The 19,211-nt window shown below is 35.5% G+C and overlaps 1 protein-coding gene and 1 long non-coding RNA gene across 2 annotated transcripts in view; one reads left to right on the forward strand and one right to left on the reverse strand.

The window, feature by feature from the left end:
* Positions 1-19,211, reverse strand: part of SLC35F4 (solute carrier family 35 member F4) — a 225,998-nt gene that overhangs the window by 94,425 nt on the left and 112,362 nt on the right. The window lies entirely within an intron of this gene.
* Positions 1,073-14,051, forward strand: LOC111097049. The gene is made up of 3 exons (XR_005363310.1): positions 1,073-1,534; positions 11,397-11,480; positions 13,921-14,051. It is a non-coding gene; the product is annotated as an uncharacterized LOC111097049 (long non-coding RNA).

Consider the following 19,211-nt stretch of genomic DNA (forward strand, 5'->3'; position numbering starts at 1 on the left):
TCTCCAGGACTTATTTACTTTATAGCTGGAAGTTTTTGCTTTTTGACTACCTTCATTCATTTCACCTACTTTCCCAACTCCCAACTCTGGCAACCACCAAACCATTCTCTATATCTGTGAGTTTGGCTTTGTGTGTGTGTGTGTTTTGGGGTTATTTTAGATTCCACATACAAGTGAAATCATACAGTATTTGTCTTTCTCTATCTGACTTATTTCACTTAGCATAATTCCCTCAAGATCCATCCATGTTGTCACAAATGGCAGGATTTCATTCTTTCTTATGGCTGAGTAACATTGCTGTGTGTGTGTGTGTGTGTGTGTGTGTGTGAGAGAGAGAGAGAGAGAGAGAGAGAGAGAGAGAGAGACCTTTTCATCCATTCATCCATCCACAGACACTTTCCATATTTTGGCTTTTGTAAACAATGCTGCAATGAACATAGGGGTGCAGATATCTCTTTGAATTAATGTTTTTGTTTTCTTCCAACAAACATCCAGAAGTGGAATTGCTGGATCATATGGGAGTTGTATGTTTAATTTTTTTTTTCTATTTTTAATTTTTTGACGAACTTTCATACTGTTTTCCATAGTGGCTATACCAGTTTATATTCTCCCCAAGAGTGCACAAGGGTTCCCTTTTTGCCATATTCTAACAGTTGCTATTTCTTGTCTCTTTTTAATAATAACCAATCTAACAGGTATGAGGTGATATCTCATTGTGGTTGTCATTTACATTTCCCTGACTGTTGGTGGTATTGAGCATTTTTTCATTTACTTACTGGCCATCTGTATGTCTTCTTTGGAAAAATGTCTATTCCATCCTCCTGTCCATTTTTTAATTGGATTGTTTTTTGTTATTGTTTTGCTAACTGGCCCTTTTTAGATATCAGTTATATATAGAATTTGGAGCCACCTATGATCCATTCCCATAAAATACTCTCTGAACAAGAGCATCTGTTCTTTGTTCTATTCCCATCATGAAACATCTTCCTCAGTCTGAACACTTTCTCCATCTTCTAGAGCACAATGAGCTCTTCTAAATTCCAGGTTCCATGTCCTTCAATCTTCCTCTAGAGTCTATGGTCAGCTAAGCTAACCCTCTCCCTTCCCAATATCAGCTAATTAGCCTCTCTCTCTCTCTCTCTCACCATTACCTTGGATCCCTTTCTTCTCCAGCCAAGAGGGGAGACTATCCTGTAAGATACACATATAGGCAGCTGCTGCTTTTCAATACCTTGTGTGTTATCTCCTTTCCTGGTCTTCATTTAGTCACCAGGAGTTAATCAGTTATTAGTGTTAGAGTCCTTCTTTATTTGCAAACAGAAATAATTCATTGTCATACTAAAATGTAATTCCTGAAGAACATAAACAAGAGAACACTAGCTTGAGAAAAAAATATTTTTAGCAATATATTTAGACTGAAGCAGCTGTGCATTCAGATTAAAATTGTAGAGACAGAAGATTAATTGTCATACTGCAAGTCTGTGGAATCATCCGTATGAACCTGCTCCTACAGAGGGGTGGTTCACAATTCCAGGTGAGTTTCCTAATGACATCTCATTGACTCAGAGATCCTGAGTGAATTGGGCCTATTGATTGGTATTTTAAAGATATATCAGGAATTTGAAGACGAGGTTATTAATGAGGGAAAGAGAAAAACTGAGAAAGAGACAGAGATACGAGAGATTGAAAGAAGGCGGAACGGGGGGGAAGGCATTAATTTATTTTTTGTTCCTAACTACTATGTAGGACCCAGTGTTTCCTTTGCGAGCAAAATTTGGAATAAATTAGGTTTGATTGCAGCTAAAAGCATCATATTAAGACCTTAGAAAACCAACTCAAATTGTTGCATTGCAGAATGGATGTTATCTTTAACTGTGGCATCACCCTGAGACAGCTTTATAAATTACAGGGTACATTCGGTTATTTTGATGAGATTATGGGTTCTTTATATTGCTTACTCAGACAGGGATAATAACAGAATACAACGATGTATGTTTATAGTTCCTATTGAAAAAGCCCATAAAGGCGACCACAATGGAATTAATGATGATTGCTTCTCCAAGGTGTGTCTTCTTGATAATGAAGTTAGTACCACCCTTAATCTGAGCAACCATATTTAGTTGTGAAGGTGAGCAAGATTCCATCTAGTTGTAACCAATGGTCTGCTACCTATCTGCAGCCTTGTTATCCTGCTACTCTTCCTCCTGGGTCATATCCATTCATTGATCTTGTTGAGGTTCTCAAGTAACAAATATTGAAAATTCAAACAGGATGATGAGTTATTACAAAGGACTTCCCACTATTTAACATTATAAATTAATTTAATTTATTTTTGAATCTAAGAGACAACCAGAAAAATCTGGTTAAAATAGTGCCATGGCAATACAATGTTTATTTTAGTACCAGGGAAAGTAACCAAACACAGGGAAGTCAGCTGAGAGGACACCAAAGTTATTGTATACATTATTTGTTAGTCAACTGAAATAAAGAATATATTTATAAAGATATTAAATGAAAACACAGCATAAGATTACCATTGTTTTTCTCTCCTCTTTCTCCATCTGAATATCTTATAAGTGTTTCAAATTCAGCATGCTTCAAGATGAACTAATTTTTTTCTCTCCAATTTCTTTGCACTTCCTAAAGTTTTGACCTCAATTAACAGCTTCATCTTCCTATCAAATTAGACCCTCCATATCATGATCAACTGCTCTCTATCACTCACTCTCTCTCTCTCTCTCTCTCTCTCTCTCATCCTCAATTCACTTCCCTATCCAGGCAATTCTACTTCCTAATTTTTCTGGAGTCCATCCCGTCACTCTTCAGGCCACTGGCACTAGCTTACTTCAGGTTTAGATCATTATTGCCCTAGAGAACTCCAAGTGTCTCCTAACAGAATGCTAAGTCACTCAAATACTTTTAGGAATGAGGCCATTATTAAAACAACAAATACATGAAAAAAAATAAAACAACGAATACAATAGTAACAATAACAACAAAACTCTCTGTGCCTGGTCTAAATTCCCAGCCACCATCCCTTAAGGCATTTCTATAACATTTTCAGAGATATATTTGGAAAATAAAAATTGAGTATATTATTCCATCACTTAAGCATCAAAGATGCTTTAAAGCTATGGCTCAAATTTCTTAACATTCTAAACACTCATCTCTGCCCACACTCGGTGATTCCATTTACTTTTCAAACAAGCCAAGCTCTCTCTCACTTCCATATCTTTGTATACTCCCTCTCTCCAGAATATCCTTTAGCCCCCCTCTCTAGAGTCCTAACATTCCATTCTATCTCAACTTTTAAGTCTAAAGTCAAATGTTAAAACCTGGCCAAGCCAGCATCTCTTGGAATGAGTTCCTGTCATCAGCCCTAATGCTGTACAAATCCTCACTGTAGTTGGTCAACTGGGTAATAACTATTGAGAACCTACTGTGCTAAATGCTAGGGACAAGCAGCAAATAAGAAAGGTAAAGTCCATGTTCTTATGTAACTAATATTCTAGTGGAGAAAGATAATAAATAAACAAAAAGAGTAGTATCTAGAGTGATATAGGGACAGAAAAGCAACTGGGACAGATTGAGGAGAGAATAGGAAATGAGAAAGTGGAGTCAGTTGAGCACATTTTGGGATTTGTATTTGTTTCCGTGTCTTCCTTGTCCTCTAGACTGTGACCCACAAAAAAGCAATGACATCTTATTTATTGATGTAAATGAGGACACAGTACAGTGTCTGACTTGTAGTAAGCAATCAATAAATGCTGGATTAAAAAAAAAAGAACAAATGAAGAAAGCAAAGGAAGAGAATAAAAAGATGACACTGCATATTCAATTTCTGCCACACCAGCTTTTGGGTAATATATCAAACAGAAAGCAGAAAGACTAAATGCTAAAGTTAGCAGATCATATACTTTAAATATGATGGACGATACCTGACTTTCTTTCATTTGCTGAAGGTTAAAGGGAACTGCAGTCCACAGCCAGGATGGGAGTTCAAGGGTAGTAAAGGATCTTACAGATGTCAAGGAGTCAGATCCAGAACTGGTATGGCCACATGCTATTGACATGTGATAATACTGGAGTATGAGGGGCACCTGGGCAGCTCAGTGGCTGAGTGTCTGCCTTTGGCTCAGGTCGTGTTCCCAGGGGTCCTAGGATTGAGTCCCGCATCGAGCTCCCCATTGGGGGCCTGCTTCTCCCTCTGCCTATGTTTCTGCCTCTCTCTGAGTGTCTCTCATGAATAAATAAATAAGATCTTAAAAAAAATATTGTAGTATGAATAATCAACAAAGAAACTGAAGCTTATATTGGCTATGTAAAAGTAATATCAATTGTAGTCATTTACGTGAATTTTTAAATTTCCCTGAGGCAGACACAGAAACATAAATACTACATGATCTCACCTTAGATGTAGACTCTAAAATAGTTGAACTGTAGAGGTACAGAGTAAAATGGTAGTTTCCAGGGATTAGTGGTGGGAGAAGTGGGCAGAGATGTTGGTCAAAGGGTATAAAATTTCATTTATGCAAAAAAGAGTAAGTTCTGGAGATCTAACATACAGTATGGGGACTATAGTTAATAATACAGTATTGTATACTTGGAAGTTGCTAAGAGAGTTGATCTTAAGTGTTCTCACCACACAAAGGTAACTATGTGAGGTGATGGATGTATTGATGAACCTTATTTTGATAATTATTTTGCAATACATGCATATATCAAATCACCATGTGTACACCTTAAACAATTACAATATAACAAGTCAATAATATCTCAATAAAACTGGAAAAATAATGGGATGCCTGGGTGGCTCAGTGGTTGAGTGTCTGCCTTAGGTTTATGATCCTAAGTGATGATCCCGGAGTCCCGGGATCAAGTCCCACATCAGGCTCCCTGCATGAAGCCTGCTTCTCTCTCTTCCTGTGTCTCTGCCTCTCTCTGTGTGTGTCTTTTATTAATAAATAAATAAATAAATAAATAAATAAATAAATAAATAAAATCTTTAAAAACTGGAAAAATAAAAATAAAATTTTTAAGTAAAAAGAGGATGGCTGGAAAAAAGGATATTCTAGAGTGAAAAAGTTCAGATGTGGTACACTATGGTATATGTCCGGGAAACCATCAAGAGTACAGTCTGACAGAAAAGTAAAGTATGCAAAGAGGTGAATTTGGAGGAAAGATTGGAAGAACAGACTGAGATAAGATCATGATGGCCAAGTAAAAGTTTATATTTTGTCCACTTCCTTCTCAAATTCCAGAAAAGGTTCAATTACATTTGGAATTTTCTATATTATGTCCAATAGGTTCTCTTATTCCCAATGAAAGCCCCTAGTACAAGAAAGTTCCAATATGAAAGGATTCCTTAGGGGCAGCTTATACACAGTAAATCCACTAATTTTTCACTAAGTAACTGCCATGTAGCTGTTTAGACTCAACATCAAATTATATCTGTGTTACATATGGATGGTAGAACCACTTTAAAATTCTCATATATTAATTGCTTGTATCTGGTTGCTTATTGATTTTTAACTTATAACCACTTTACCTTCCTAAAAAGATTTTGAGACAGTTTCTCACTTATGTTCGGAAAATAAGGTGTGTCTGTCAATAATCCATTTTGGTTTTCCATTTACTCTAACAAATTTCCCTGCTCTGAGGTATTAAATTACATTCACTTCCTATTCAAGAGATTCCCCGGACTCCTCTTGTAGTGAGAAATCAGTTTCTCTTTGTTCACATCTGAACATGTGCAAGAAGACACAATCTAACCGTAAAACCTTCACTTATAACCCCAAACACTGAGTAACTGGCCTGTAGTAGACTGCAGTTACTTTTCTCATATTTGTGTGCCTATCTCCACCTCCAGGTGGAGCCAGTGTTCTAGGAAGTCCTGAGAAATGCAGACAATTCTCCACTGAGATAAATGCTTCCAGAAAGACCCATTATCTATGCAACTGTACCACGCAATTCTCAGTAACTACATATTGGAGTATTCCAAACATGACAAAAATAAGAAAATACTATATGTTCCATTATGCCAAAGGCTATTTTATTAATTTTTTTTTTTGCAATCAGCGTGAGAGTTGGCTTTAATTCTTAAAGAGCAGACCAATCAGAGAAAATAATAAACAAAAGCAGTTCCACAGTGCTTTCTTTTTGTATTCAATTCTATTTAAAAATATTTATACTTCTCTGCAAAGAGCTGAAATTACCAAATGAGTTGGGCATTTAGACGAGATTTATGTAAGGGAAGTATTTTTTAACAATACAATATTGTTTGTTTCACACCATTTTTTCTCAATATGAGAAGGTTCTATGCCTGCTCTGTAGAGTTGGTTAGAATCCCAATCAGGATCTGAGCACGGACCAGATAAATGTTTTTTTCCAAGATCTTTAAATCTGATGTATTTATAACACTTTGATCCAGAATTAAACTTCAGAAATAAAAAGAATTTCATCTAGCACTATTGCTTCATTTAAAAAAAATTTTTTTTTAATTATAGAATATAACACAGATTTAGAAAAGCACAACAACCTAAGGCTGTAAAACTAATAATGTACAACAAAGTAAATACCATATAAGGACTTCCTGGGTCAAGAAATACAACATTGGGAGGACCTGAAAAGCCCTTTCACATCCTCTCCAGCATTATGTTCTCCCTTCAGATAGAACCACATTCTTGGTTTTCTTTGTAGTTTGGTTACCTAAGTATGCATCTCTAAATGCTATTGTTTAGTTTTGCCTCATTGTTTTGTGAACTTTGTATAAATGTGCTAATATAGTATTTTTACATTCCTTGCTTCTTTCATTCTGTGTGATGTTTCTGAGATTCATACATTTCATGAAGTGTAGCATATTCATTTTTGTCACAGAACAGTATTCCTTTGTATGAATTTACCATAGTAGTTATCTGTTTTAGTGTTAATAAACATTTAGGTTTTTTCTCATTTGGACCTATCAAAAATAATGTTGGGAGTTTGATAAGAATTGAATCGAATCTATCAATCATTTTGGGAATGGAAAAAGTTGACATCTTTACACTAGGAGTCTTCCAATCTATAAACATAGTATATCTTTTTATTTATTAAAGTCTCATTTAATTTCTATATTTCATTAAACCACATTTTATAGTTTTATATAGAGAAGTTTTGCATATAATTCGTTACATTTTTCTTAGATATTTGATTTTTTATGCCATTGTGGGTTTTTTTTTTCATTTTCTGCTTATTTTGCTAACATATAGAATTGCAATGATCTAATTGTATATTTGTAATATTGTGGCACTGATAAACTCTCATATTAACTTATGTGGAAATAATAATAATAATAAAGATTTTATTTCTTCCTTTCCAATCTGTATGTCTTTATTGCTTTTTCTTTTCTCATTGCACTGGCTATGATCTCCAATAAGAGGCTGAATAGAAGTAGTAATAGAGACTTCCTTTCTGATTCTCAATTACCAGGTAGAGAGAAAGCATCAAACACTTTATTATTTCTATGATATTTGTTGTAGGTTTTTTGTGTACAATAGTTAAAGATTATAAACCTTTATTTTCCTGTTTTCATAAGTAGTTTTTTTTTTTTTATCACGAGTGGATATTGCATCTTATCAAATAAACTGAATTGGTAGTCAAAAGACTTCTCTAAGTACTTCCATACTTGCAAAATAATAAGACCTTGACAATTTTATTGGCAAGCTTTACCAAACCTTTAAAATTGTCTCCGTCAGTTAAGGGTCTGACTCCTGCTTTTGGTTCAGGTCGTGATCTCAGGGTGGTGAGGTAGATCCCAGCATTGAGCTCTGCACCAGGTGTGGAGCCTGCTTAGGATTCTCTCTCTCCATCTCCTTCTGCCCCTACTCCCTCATGTACAAGTATGTGCTCTCTCTCGCTTTAAAAAAAAGGGGATCCTTTAGTCCTGAGATCAAGCCCCTGCAACCACTGGCTCTATGCTCAGCAGGAAGCCTACTTGAAGATTTCTCTCTCTCTCTCTCTCCTTCTGCCCCTCCCTCTACTCGTGAGCACTCTCTCTCTCTAAAATAAATAAATAAATCTTTTTAAAAAATATATAAAATGGATAATGCCTGTCTTAAGTTGTTTAGAAAAGTAGAATAAAGGGAAGATCTCCAACATATTTTGTGAGACTTATGTAACTTAACCAAGGATAACTTAAAAAAAAATTCCTTCATTCTCTCGTGTTGACCTGAGCTAAAGCCAGATGCACCTGGGGTTCTCAATCAAAGACAACTTGTGTAAACTAATCAAGAATGTGAGAAAAGTATATCCCAATAGCACGTTTATTTACTTTTTTCAGCTTTATTGCACTATAACTGACAAATCAAAATTATATATATTTAAAGTGTACAACTTGGTAATTTGATACACATACACATTATGAAATGATCACCAAAATCAAGCTAGTTAACATATCTATCACTTCACATAGTTACCTTTTTCATATGCTGAGAACATTTTAGATGCCTTCTTAGCAGCTTTCAGTATACAGTATGGTATTGTTAACCATAGTGCTGTTGAATTTAGTTTGCTAGTATGGCTTTGGGTATCAAGGTGATGCTGGCCTCATAAAATAAGTTTGAGCATGTTCCTTCTTATATTTTTTGTAAGAGTCTAAGAATTGGCATTATTCTTTAAATGTTTGGTAGAATTTACCCATGAAGCCATCTGGTCCTTGGCTTTCTTTATTGATAGGTTTTTGATTACTGGTTTATCTCCATATATATTATTGGTCTGTTTAGGCTTTCTATTTCTTATTGATTCCATTTTGTTAGGTTGTGTATTTCTAGGAATTTATCCATTTCTTCTAGGTTATCCAATTTGCTGACACATTGTCTGTTGAAACATAATTGTCTATAATAGTCTCATATATATGTATATAAATATTATTTTAAGGCATTCATTATACTGTCTCCTCTTTCATATCTGATTTTATTTGAGTCTTCTCAAATTTTTTCTTAATTGGTAGAGAATTTGCAGATTTTGTTTATCTTTGTAAAAAACTCAACTCTTAGTTTTATTTTTCCTTAAGGTGGGGAGGGGCAGAAGGATAGGGAGAGAATCCTGAACAGAGTCCTCACCCAGCATGGAGCTGACACAGGGCTCCATCCCACAACCCTGAGACCGTGACCTGAACCAAAATCAAGAGTCCGACACTTAACCAACTAAACCACCCAGGCACCCCCAATTTTCTTTTCTTTTTTTTTTTTAATATTTATTTATTTATTTATGATAGACAGAGAGAGAGAGGCAGAGACACACAGGAGGAGGGAGAAGCAGGCTCCATGCCGGGAGCCCGACGCCGGATTCGATCCCGGGATTCCAGGACCACGCTCTGGGCCGAAGGCAGGCGCCAAACCGCCGAGCCACCCAGGGATCCCAACCCCCAATTTTCTTGATTCAATTTACTTCTGCTCTACTTTTTATTATTCCCCTCCTGATAACTTTGGGCTTAATTTCATTTTTCTCACACCTTGAGGTATAAAATAGATTTCAGATCTTTTCTATTTTTTTAAAGATACTCCCTATTTTTTTGTGTAGACATTTATTGCTATAAACTTCCCTCTTTTTCTGCATCCCGTAAGTTTTGGTATGTGTTTTATTTTCATTTGTTTTGAAATAGTTTTTAAATTCCGTTTTAATTTCCTCTTTCATTCAATGATTCTTTAAGAGTGTGTTATTTAGTTTCCATATATTTGTGAATTTTCTCATTTCCTCACTGCTGTTGATTTTTAATTTGATTCCATTGTGGTCAGAGAAGATACTTGGAATTATTTGTTTCATTAAATTTGTTAAGATTTTGTTTTGTGAATCAATATGTGGTCTATCTCAGAGAATGTCTCATGTACACTTGAGAAGAATGTGTATTCTCTTCCTGTTGGGTTCAAAGCTCTGTCTGTTAGATCCATTTATTCTATAGAGTTGTTCAGGTCTGATGTTTCTTCATTGACTTTCTGTGTAGATGGTCTACTCATTATTAAAAGTGGGGTACTGAAGTCTCCTACCATTATTGAATTGCTATCTATTTCTTCCTTTAGATCTTTCAATAGGTATTCTGTTATTTGGTGTGTATCTATTTATAATTTCTATTTCTCTCTGTTGAATTGATTCTTTTATCATTATAAAATGACCTTCCTTGTCTCCAGAGACTTTTTTTTTTTACATAAAGTCTATTTTGTCTGATATAAGTTCAGCCACCCCTGGTTTCTTTTGCTTATCATTTTCACAGAATATCTTTTTCCATCCCTTCACTTTCAGCCTATTGTGTTCTTAAATTTAAAGTGAGTCATTTATAGACAATATATGACTGAATATTGTTTGCTTATCTATTCAGCCGCTGTATGCCTTTTGACTGGGGAGTTTACATTTACATTTGCATTTACATTTAAAGTAATTATTGGTAGGTGAAGAGTTACCTATTGCCACTTTATTGTTTACTGTTTTGCAGTTGTTTTGTTCCTCTCTTCCTCTCTTGCTGTCTTCCTTTCTTATTTCATATTTCTTGTAGTGATTTGCTTTGGTTCTTTCCTCTTTATTTCACCCAATTATCATTTTATTTTTTTCTACCTAATTATTATTTTTAAATATGCATGCAAAAGTTTTAAATTTATCTAGAAAATTTAATCAAAGAATTTAATATATCATTACTATTTGTAATAACAATGATCTCAACAGATACAAAAATTATTCATTAAAATTAATTGCTCATTTACAATAATTTTTTAAAATTCTTAGATGACAAGGAACAAAAGGACTTCCTTAACTCCATAAGGGTTTATATGAAAAACTACCAATTACCAGCTTAATTGTGAAACTCTGAGAACATTTCCATTAAAGTCAAGAATGAAGGATGGTGTCTATCACTCTTACACTTTAACACTAAACTGTTGGTTCTATTCAAAGAAATAAGATAAGGAAATTAATGAGAAGAATAAGCATTGGAAAGAAAGAAACAAAATATCCTTACTTGTGAGTGCCATAGAATATCCCAAAGAATCTACAAACAATGAAAATTAATGAGAATTCAGCAAAGTTTCTGGTTACAAGGTTAAAGGATAAAATTCAATACCAGTTTGACATAATAAAAATATAGAACAGTTTCATGACTTTCTGAATTTTTGGTGCCCATTTTGTAGTAAACCCTCCTTGACCCTTAATTCCTGGAAACCAGTGATTTTCTTTCTGTCCCTATAATATAACTCAAAAGTCATAAAAATGAACTCGTATAGTATTTAGCCATTTGTCTCTGCCTTCTTTCACTTAGCAGAAAGCATACGAAACTCATGCATGTTGTTGCATGACTTAGTAGTTCATTTATTTTTATTGCTAAGTAGCATTTCACTGTATGATGTAACACCATTTGTTTTTCCATTTACCAGGTAGAGGGCATTGGGACGTTTCCAGTTTTTTGCAATTCTGAATAAAGCTACCATAAACATTCATGTACAAGATTTTGAGTGAATGTAAGTTTTCACATTTCTTGGGTAAATTTAGAGGGGTGAGATAGCTGCCAAACAACTTTTCAAATTTGCATCATTTTGTATTCTTATCAGCAACATATGAGAATTCCAGTTGCTCCACATCCTCATCAGCAATTGGTATTATCAATTGTGTGTGGGTTTTTTTTCCTTACTTTATTGTAAATAGGTACGTAGTGGAGGACTGTCAATGTCATCTTAATTTATATTTCCCTAGTGGCTAATGATATTGGTTTGTAATTTTTTTTTAATGTCAAAAACGATGCTGGCTTTATAGAATGAATTGGAAAGTGTTTCTTTCTCTTCTACTTTCTGAAAAAGATTGTATAAAATTAGTATTATTTATTTCTTAAGTAATTAGTAGATTTCACCAATGAAGTCTTCTGGGTCTAGAAAGTTTTCAACTATGAATTCAATTCCTTTAATATACATATATAAAGCAATTCACATTTTTTAATTTCTTCCTCTGTGAGCTCTGACAGTTCATATCTTTCCAAGAACTTGTCCATTTCATCTAATCAAATTTATGGGCATAAACTAGTTTATGATATTTCTTATTATTTGTTTATTGTCTCAAGGATCTAGAGCAATGTCCTCTTTTCCATTCCTGATATTGAAAATTTATGTCTTCTTTATTCTTGGTCAGTCTGGCCAGAGATTTATCAGTTTTACTGATATTTTCAGAGAACGAATCTTTGGTTGCATTGATTTCTTCTAATGTTTTACTGTTTTCTTTTTTTTAAGATTTTATTTATTTATTCATGAGAGACACAGAGAGAGAGGCAGAGACACAGGCAGAGGGAGAAAGCAGGCTCCATGCAGGAAGCCTGTCAAGTCCCTGACATGGGACTGGATCCCTGATCTCCAGGATCACACCTTGGGCTGAAGGTGGTGCTAAACCCCTGAGCCACCCGGGCTGCCCTGTTTTACTGTTTTCAATTTCATTTCTTACTTTTATTATTACCTTTTAATAATTGCTTTGAATTTGCTCTCTCTTTTTTTTAAGTTTCTTAAGATGGAAATTTAGATCATTGATTTGAGACCTTTATTGTTTTCTAATATAAGTATTTAATAACAATTCCCCTCTGAGTGGGGTTATAGATTCATTTATTTATTTGGGAGAGAGAGTATGCACATGTGAGAGAGAGAACATAAGCGGCGGGGCGGGGAAGAGGAAGGGCAGAGGGAGAAGCAGACTCCCCACTGAGCAGGGAGCCCCACATGGGGTTCCAATCTTATCCCAGGATGTTGGGATCATGACCTGAGCCAAAGGAAGATGCTTAACCAACTGAGCCACCTAAGCACCTCCATCCCACAAATTTTTATACATTGTTTTTATTTTCATTTAATTCAATATTCCTAGTTTCCTCTGTGATTTTCTCTTTGACCCATCTATAATTTAGAAGTGTGTTGTTTAATTCCAAATATTTAGGAATTTTCAAATGTATTTCTATAATTAAAGTTTAATTCATTTACGTTCAAAGAATATACTTAGCATGATTTCAATTTTTAAAAAATTTGTTAAGATTTATTTAATGCCCTGAATTGGTCATTAGAGAACATTTAGAATATTCATATAAGCAAAAACAAAATTGATAAAATATCCATTGCTCAGAAGAAGTTAATAGTTCGATATGTATTTTTCAATTTCTTTCATTATACTCCCATATATACATAAACACACATTTATGTATATATACCTGTGTATGTGTATGTGTATATATAGACACACAGAGTAGAATCATGCCATACAGACACTTTGTAATCTACTTTATCTATGTAAAGCCTCATGAATTAGTGGGTGAGACATGAGCTCTTAAACTACACTGGTCGGGTTCAAACCCAGGTTTCACTATGTACTTGCTCTGTGACCTTTGGCAAGGTCCTTAAATTTTCTGTGCCTCAGTTCTTCACATATAAAATGGAGATGATGATAATAGCATTTACCTCATAGGAATGAAAAGAATTATTTGAATTAATACAAACAGACTACTTAAACTGCACCTGGCACCTTATTAGCATTATGTAAGTGCTTGCTGTTTTCTCTCATTGCTTTCCCCTGCAATGGTTCCAGTGGAAGGATGCACCACAGTTTATTTAGCTCATACCCTAGTAACAGGCATTTGGATGATTATTTCCGTCCTTAGAATGAATTCACAGAAATGTGATTGCTCTTTTGAAGAATGGGCATATTTGTTAAAAAGTTTCTGATGCTTTTGCACAAGTCTCAGAAAAGGTTTTTGGTTTTGTTTTTTAATTCATTGAACAACCCACCATTATGCAACAAAGTATACAAATGGGTCAGAAACTATTTTCCAAAATCTTCCACAATAATTTTTTTGAGGTTTGTGTAGATAACAGTATTAGAAGACAACTTCACAGGTTAAATTTCAAAGAGGTACAGAGACAAACTATTTCATTCCAGGACCTCAGAGCATGAACATGTTACTTCTACAAGTGAATTCCAGAAGGATGACAACAGATGCCAAGCAAAAATACAAAAGAGATTGTGCTGCTCCACTGAACAGGTTTTAAAATTGTATTAATTAAAGCTAGAAAATCAATGAACTGATTAAGGAAAATTGTCCTTCAGGCATTTATAGCTCTTAAGTAAGATGTAAATCCATCTTCTGTGGATATAGATTATATAGACCTTTTTTTAAAGGAAAATGTTTAATGGCATATAGACTGCCTAGAAATATAAATTTCTTTGTATTCCTCTTTATTTTATATTATTATATAATGAATTGGAAAGTGCTCCCTTCTCTTATGTATATACATAAATATATATATATACATAAATAGGGATGTTATTTCTAGCCATGAATACCTAGCTTTCTGATGAAAAAGTTCCATTGATTCATAGAACAAAAAATGGAGGATTTGAGAATGTCTTTCTTGTTTTAGTACTAAAATTCTAAATGGCCGTATTTAGGGAGGTACAGAATGAGACATGAAGAAGTCTTCAAAATTTTATATACTTTTTCCACATTAAACCCCATTTCCCAACATGAATAGCAAATGTTCAAGAAAATTCTGGTCAGCAAGTAAATACAACCAAACCCAAGGATCTCTTCATCTCAGCTAGAAAAATGTGGCTCATGGAACCCAGCACAGACACCCTCACATATTTAACCAAGCCTTAAAGGTAAACAGCTTGAGCCATTCTTACAAATCAAGACTTGCCATAGGATAAATTTCATCAAACTAAGAGAGAAATCACTCCAGGGAAGCCATCCTACCTCAAGAAAACCATAGCAGAACTCAAAGGTATCCCTATTTGGGGGAAAAAATTGAAGAAATTCTATTTTCTTACAGTAAGTTAACCAACTGATAGAGAACAAGCTGATCCACTTTCGACCCAGAGAACCAGAAAAATGAGGTTCACAGAGTTTTCGTCACTAAGAAAGCTCTCTTTAACAAAAATTATAAATTCTTCTAAAATATAATCTATACCCCAAAGTTAGCTTTTCTCTGAGTCCAGGTTCTGTGGGATTTTTATATAAAATTAAAGTTTCAATTGCACAGAATAATTTACTGTATCTTCAATATTCAGGAATGTGAAGGACACCAAATAGACAACAGCCACCTCACGAAAGACAAATCTGTGTTCATGGGATTAATTAGAAGGTAGTTTATCTGGAAAACAGGATGCTTAAAAGACAACTGGTATCAAACCCGAGCCTGTTCCATTCACTTTACTTCCTTCTGTTTTAAATAATATTCTGTTAGCAGTTATGACTAGACATGTCCTCCCTTATGACAGGTCTTCATGTGAAAAATTCATATAACTTTTGGCATCTTTAATTTAGTTGAATAAAAGATCTCATTCTACAGTTAGTAATGACAGTTTATCAAAATGTTTGTGCTCTGCTTCTTTCATAAGAGTGTGCATTAGCAGTAACAGTAAAAACTGTAATGTCAACACTTCTCCCAACTTAAACATCTTAAGACTAAAAGAGATTTCAAAACTACTTTGTTCTAGACCAGCAAAATATAGCACCAACAGAACACTTTCTTTTCAAAATGCTTTTCTATTATTAGCCACTTTATCTGCACGATGTTCCATGACTGGTTCAGTCTAATCCCCATTTTATGGATGAGTAGATCGGGCATGAGACCATGGTAAGCTGCTGTAGGCTATAAAATAAAGGCAGTGGACAGTGACCACAACCCATGAGGATGATGACTTTCTGAGTTCTAGTCCTATCTTTTCTGTAGATTGTTAAGATACATTGCCTTTATTTTTTTTAAAAAATACATTCACACATACACGTACATTCTCTATATCAAGCTGCAGTTTATATTGACCTTGCACACACAGATCTAAAATGAACCACCAGCTGTTCTGTTGAGTCAGATGGCACAGCAGAGGAAAAAAAAAACAAAAACTAGAACTTTGGAATGAAATAGACCAATTCTAACCTTGGTTTTGCCACCAACTAGCTACCTAACCCTCTCTGAGTACCATTTTCCTCATCTGTAAAATGGGGCTAATAGCATCATCTTCATGGAGAAGTAATGAGAGCAAATGCAAGCACAGTAATTGATACATAGAAGATGTGTGACTATCTGTTCCCTTTCTCCTTCCCCATTCACATTAGATAATACTGTAGGTGGCAAATTAAGTTAAATCAGCGTCCTTTACTACTTAACCCTATACAAGTGACAATTTGCAAGTTGACAAGTACAAACAACGAGTGGCACAGGGCATGACTAAGTTAGCTGAGGGCAATCCACAGATAAACTACTCACAAGTGACCAGGCAGGTATGAATAGTCCCCTTGTCCCTCTCATTATCTGCTCTGTCCAAAAGGCTAATGGCAGTAGCTGTTGCCAACAGGTACGCAGTGGGAGAGGTAAGCCATCATGAATAGAATGAAGCCAATGCCAGATAATTACTCCCCATACAATTAAGGATTGAATCAGTGCACAATGCCTTCCTTAAACAGTTCTCATTCCCACGGATGTTAAACTTAGCATAGACGAGCTACTCTCGTACTCCTTTTTACTTATAAGCATTAGAATCAAAAACTACTCCGCAAACTCTTTGCCATCTATTTTAAAGAGAATTGCTCTAAGAAGCTGAAAATATCAAGATACCTTTTCAAATCATTTTCATACTCTTTTTTTTTTTTCAAACAAGTGCTTCAAAGGGTTCATTTCTTTCTTCAAAAGGACAGGCTGTGTCTTGTTCTCTGAAAAATGGATCATAAGTATGATGCAGTGAACCACAGACTCCCAAAGATTCTTGGGGCTCCCTGCTGGAACTTTCTGTTGCCATCACCCAAGGTCTAAAGAGTAGGACCTGAAATATTTCTCCTCACCTTTTCTCTACCACATAGGACTTAGAACTGCAGAGTTCAAAACAATTCTTTTTTTTTTTTTTTATGTGAAGAAATATAGGGATCCAAGATTTCATTGTATGACTTTGAACACGGGTTCTAACGTCTCAGGACTACAGCAAGGTTGGCAGCAAGTTTGACATCTCAACCAGCACTCTGAGCTTTCCTATGTGGAAAGACAGGCCAGTGTATGGAAACCTCTGAACTAGGAGTTGGCTGTTGTAGTCCTAGTTCTGATAAAATTTATGTGGGACCTTGACTTTTATGGCTCCGCCTCTCTCACACATACAATAAGAGTCAATGGCAAGATCAGTGATTCTGATGAAGGCTGGGGATGATCACCCCAGAAAAATGATCAGAGTCACAAAGATTGTCACAGAATATCAGGAGGTATCCTGGCCCACAGGGCTGCATGGGCCACCCTTCTTAAGGACTCTATGGCTACTGTCTTCATGTACCCTAACAAGATACAATATGATTCACTCCCCAGACAAGAAGGGGTGTTCTTCACTGGCTCTTTTTGCTGTAGTTGCAGAGGACCAAGAAGAACAAATAAAGGAGAAAGAAGTATGGGAAAGCCAAGGTGAGACATGATGACTAGATCAGTAGCTAGATATACTCCCCTTACATATAAACTTAGGCCTCTGTGCAAGGCAAGGGCTCACTCTGTGGGTTTGTGTGCATGTACCTAGGAAGTCAGCCAAAATGTTTTTTTTTTTTTTTACTATTGATGATATATGAGAGAGAGCACCTACCCTGCAGTCACTCCCTACCTAGGAATACTCCAGCAGAAGCTCACTCTGCATACAAATTGCTCAGCTGGGCTTCTTGCAGTAGAGTAGACCTGAGAAGTGCTCAGGGCCAACCAGTACCTACTCCCAAGGAGGGTGGGCAGCAGCGGCCTCTACAACAACAAGAGAAGGTCCTAGCACTATCTCAGCAGCAACAAGAATAAGAATAAAGAATAAGATACAGTTCTGCATTGCCTACTAATTAGGCAGTATCATAGCTAGCTCATAAAATTGTTCTGAGAATTAAATGAATTAATGTATGTAAAGGACTTCGAACAGTATCTGGCACTAAGATAGGATCGATAAATGTTAGCTATTTAGTACCAAAAACTAATTTACAAAGAAAAAAACTACTGGAATTCAACCTAACAGTACATATGGAGTACATATGGGATAAAAAAAATAATTTTTCTTTTACTTAATCATTGGATAAAAAGATCAGGAACTAGAAGATATGGTAAATCCATAATTCATTTATTCAGCACAAAAAGAAATACTAATTGTACACATACAATAATTATAAAATCCAGCACCAGTTATATATTATGGTGCTGTTTCTTTGTTTGACCCCACCCCACCTAGATCTATTCTCTGTCTTTCTCCACTCTACTGAGGATTCCAAAAAGCAGACCTCTATCATGTGGGATACCTCCCTTGCTGAATCCTGACTGATCTGGACAATGGGAAGCTCCAGTAAGGGAGGGAAACAACTGTGCTCCTCCACGGCTGCTACCCTTGCTGAGTGGGCCACCCCCATGGCCCCAGCTCTCTTAGGGTTTGGGTGACACCATTCCCTAACCCTTTGCCTCTTCAAGCCAACAGACTAGATTCTGTCTCCAGAGTCTTCACCACCTCTTGCTAATCCCCGTTACACCATCTAACACCTTTGAAAATAGTTTATTACACTTAACTTGAGTTAAATAGTTTAACTTGAGTTAAATCCATTAACTAAAACACTGTCTTATGTTCTTATCTAGATATTTCCCTGAAGTCAGGCTTTTCTCCCCAACCAGAAGTTAGCAGGGCTGCCTTCAACTTCATGTTTCATCTCTTCCACCTCACTCTCCAGCTCCTACCTCAAACATAAAGATCATTGTGCTGGGGCCACACAAATATGGCTGACACACCTATGGCTCCATTTCCAGCAATGAAGGTACTTTTAACTAAGGAAATCATCTCTACAACTTGATGTGCCTGTTGCAATGAGTCTTTAGGCTTCACAGCTGAGCTGTTCTAGATAGATTACACTGTTTTCAACTACAAAGTCATCCTCAACACAGTGCTGAATCTACCATGAGCTCTGCCACAATAATTGGTTCCTGATAAAAACTATATGTATGTGTTATAGATAGTATGTGTATGGCTATCATCTATCTATCTATCCATCTCTCTCTCTCTCTCTCTCTCTCTCTATATATATATATATATATATATATATATATGCATATATATATATGGATATAGATATTTTTATATCTATATAAAATAGATAGGTTCCACCCCCACCATGGAGCCCAGTGCAGGGCTTGAACTTATGACTGTAATATTGAGACCTGAGCTGAGACCAAGAGTTGGGCACT

This window comes from Canis lupus, chromosome 8 (genome assembly GCF_011100685.1).
Source record: "Canis lupus familiaris isolate Mischka breed German Shepherd chromosome 8, alternate assembly UU_Cfam_GSD_1.0, whole genome shotgun sequence".
Taxonomy (NCBI): domain Eukaryota; kingdom Metazoa; phylum Chordata; class Mammalia; order Carnivora; family Canidae; genus Canis; species Canis lupus.